The sequence below is a fragment of the Colobus angolensis genome, unplaced genomic scaffold (genome assembly GCF_000951035.1).
Source record: "Colobus angolensis palliatus isolate OR3802 unplaced genomic scaffold, Cang.pa_1.0 Scaffold41, whole genome shotgun sequence".
Taxonomy (NCBI): domain Eukaryota; kingdom Metazoa; phylum Chordata; class Mammalia; order Primates; family Cercopithecidae; genus Colobus; species Colobus angolensis.
Window position 1 is genome coordinate 9,793,388 of NW_012117488.1, and position 4,001 is coordinate 9,797,388.

A 4,001-nucleotide genomic window follows, 5' to 3' on the forward strand; every position below is an offset into this window, starting at 1 on the left:
TTAGAAAACTATCTTTCCTTAAGAATATTTACAGCTTATCAAAATTTGGAAGTAAAATATTATACCTTATATACTGAGGGAAGTCTGTCTTTGCCTGAATTTTTCAGTTAGTGAGAGAAGTGTTTAAATACTCTGTAGTTAGATTATTAACTTCTACAAAACTGAAACAGATGTGTGTCTTAATATGCCATTAAATTTATGATTTACATAGAACCCTTGCATAGAGCTGAGCAGAGGCCAATGATTCTAATTTTCTCTAGATTTACAATAACCTGATCTGGTTTTTGTAAGTACTGAAACACTTTAAACAAAATTAGAAAGCAGTTGTGCTTTGTGTGATTAAAGATGCAATTCCCTTTGGGGTAATGAGAAAAGTTAGAGCATGTTTCTTTCTTTATGGATGTTTCTATTATAAACAAGAGTGCTATACATTATATATTTTTGTTACTATGATTTTCTTGTTTTTAATTACAAAATAAACCAATTGAATTTCGGTGGAGTCTAAAATTGAAACTATGCCAAAATTTAGCCGAAGAATGTGTACTGATCCTTATAAAAATCCTTAAAATTTTTCCCAGGGGCGTAAGGTCTTGTTGTATAAATACTAGTTCACCATCATTTTCTAGAGCAAAACGTCTTCTGATTAAGACCTATGTAGCAAAAGGACTTGAGTTCAGAATAAATTTTAAGCCAGAGAATGACCTGAGTAAAATTGTTCAGGACTAATGATTACTAGATTCATATAAATTGCAAATAAAAAAAAGGTCTATTTTATCTCCTTACACAAATAATAACATTTACAGCACCATTATTTAAACTTCCTCCTTTGCTTTGGTGAATTATACTTCAGCTGCTAAAAAAAAAAAAAATCTGTACAAACACTTTATTTTAAATATTGTAAATACTGTTTCCTTAAAAATCAGCCAGGAAATGTTGATATAAACATCATCATAAGCATATGTGTACATGTTTATGTCTGTAGAAAATAAGCCCATGAGAAAGTATTAATTCATTAAAAGTTTATCTCTCATAAAACCTTTATTAGCCCTTGAAGTCTTTGCCACTTCATATAAAATGATTTATCTTTTGAATAACAAGGTTCCATTAATCTGTTTGACAAAGGAATTTTTAAATCATTTAAATAATTTATTTGAATGAATTATTTAAATTCTGTAAAAAATATATATGCACATGTATATGTATATACCTGCGTCTGTGTATTTGTGTTCTGGCACAATATCACATAAGAAATACAAAGTGGAATTCGGAATACATTGTCCTTGACATCTGCAGTGTGACTTGGTGTCGCTGCTGATGTGTTCTGTGATCACCCACCGCTTGCATAGGACCCCTGTTAGAAGGCCATTTGTGCTACATTGGGCACAACAGGGTAATTTAATGTCAGGGGAAACTTGCACATGATTTTCTATATTCATTTTTAATTTTGCAGTTTTACTAAAATTGTAGGCTGACATATTTTTCAAAATGTAAGGATAATAAAGGCAATTATTCAGCAGTCATAGAAACCTGCTTTCCTCAATTCAGTGCTCTAGGTGCTGCTGGAAAATGGTAAACATACTCCCTCCCCAGAGAAATAAATCATCTGTGGAAACAAAGGAGAAATACGCACAGAAAGGAAACAAGAATATGCAAAACTATTTATTTATAAGTTAATACACAAAACTAATTAGGACATAAGGATTTATAGACTATGCTTAATATGCATGGCATTCTGAAATTTTAACTATATACTATTTCTTCGCAGACTATTCACAAAATTTTCTCTCAAATACATTTTATTCTTGTGCCTTTTTCCCTGAAAATACACTTTTACTCAGAAAAATAATGAAAACGATGAATAATTTTTCAACTTTAGTGAGGGTATAGAATAAATTTATGACAAGTTATCAATTTTATTTTTAAACCTGCAGGAAAACTAGCTTTCACTTAAGTATATCCTACACAGAACATAATAGGTAGTATATATCTGTTTGTTTTTTTTAACCTGCTCATCTCCTTTTTTTTGGAAATTCCATCCAGTTTTTTTTTCCTGTGTGCCACTGTTCCACTGCCCCATTATATTAGATTTGGATGGATTCATTCGGGTTTTATTTCAATTTTGTTACCCATCCTATTAACAAATTTCCTTTGGCCTTAATTTACTAAAGAGGACATAATTTCACACATAATAATATCTCAGTATGTTTTTGTGGCATGTAGTAAACTTTGAGCTTCCAACTTCTTCGGTCCTCTCACTTTCATCCAACCGGCCACAAACCCAGCTATAACACTGTGCCATCCATTTTATACCGATTACCCACAATACTCAAACCTTGGGAGGCAGGTATGAGAAGCTCTCAGCAGTCTAACACAATTTTGTAAAGTCTCTGGTCTACCAAAATAGCTCATGACTCTTGGGGAGATAATGGTCTTTTAAAAGTTCCTATTTTTAAAAGATGCCTTAAATTTTAAATTTTAGTTAAAAAGAAAAAAGACGCCTCAAACTCCTTTCTAGAACTTAGAACTTCCTCTTGGGAAGCACCGCCCTCCCTACTCACATTGTTTTTTTTTTTTTTTTTGCGATGGGGTCTTGCTGTGTCACCCAGGCTGGGGTGCAGTGGTGCCATCTCAGCTCACCATAATCTCCACCTCCCTGGGCTCAAATGATCCTCCCACCCTAGCCTCCACAAAGAAGCTGGGACCACAGGCATGTGCCACCAGGCTGGGTTAGTTTTTGTATTTTTGGCAGAGACAGGGTTTCACCATGTGCCTAGGCTGCCTGCTCACATTTATGTATCTAGAAATGGCTCCCAACTTTGTATGGCATAGGAAGTATTATACTATTCAGAATGGTATGCACCAATCATACTGAGGTAATTTTGAAACATTTCACTTATTCTCAGAAGCTTTTTGAAGAACAGTGACCTTTTCAGTGTCTAGCTGTAGATGGCTGATGGAAAGTATTTCTGGAACAGATGAGAGTTAGATTCCTATGATGATGAATACCATTGTAATATTTAGTTCAGTGTATTGTCCATATTCTGCAGCACTGCTTTGACTGATATAGATATTGCAAGTTGAATAACCTAGAAATCTTATACAAATGTACTCACCACATGTAAACACACAAATTTACATTAATAATAAATTTGTTTTGTCATTTAATTGAAATATTTTTATAGGCCATATGTAAACAAATTTTAGTACCTGCATAAATTAGTAATTACAATGAAAATTTGAGTATTTTCCAGAATAACAACATTTCTGTGTGTGCTTTAAGTAAAAAGAAACAAAAATGTAGACAGATTGTCAAAGGAGTTTGTAGTACTACTAATCATCCTGTTGAGTGTGTGTTTTTGTGTGTGTGTGTGTGTATGTGTGCATTGGATAGGTGGTAAATAAGGAAAGCAGGAAATTAAGGCATGTGAATTACTGAATTCAGAAAAGCTGAAATGTTGACTGTCAATCACATTTTCCCTAGAACCCTCTTCTCCTTTATACCTTTCCTGTCCCAACAACTTAGATAAGATAAAGATGTGTCCGGGGAACCTCAGAAATTAGAATCAACAGGATTTACATTTAAGTTTTCAATATGTTTTGCACCCTGGTATTTTGGTTTTATTCAAGGGAAAAACATCTTTGACAAATCATACATTATGGTAAAAAGTACCATATTTCCGTCGTAGCTCACTTATGACTCACTAAGTTGTCAAAGCCTGGAACCCTACCTCCAACAACCAAAGAGCCTTTTCAACCAATTTTTCCCTGCCAGATCACTAGAAAAATTTTTATGAATATTATCTTGAAGAGTAAACTAATAGAAATGTCCAGAAAAGGAGATGTTTGGGTTTTTTGCTGGCACTTTAAATGCTGTTTCTTTTTGTTTACATTCCTGTTTCACATTTCTGCTTTTTTTTTTTTTTTGAGATGGAGTCTCTCTCTGTCCCCAGGCGCTCACTGCAACCTCCACCTTTCAGGTTCAAGCAATTCTCCTGCCTCAG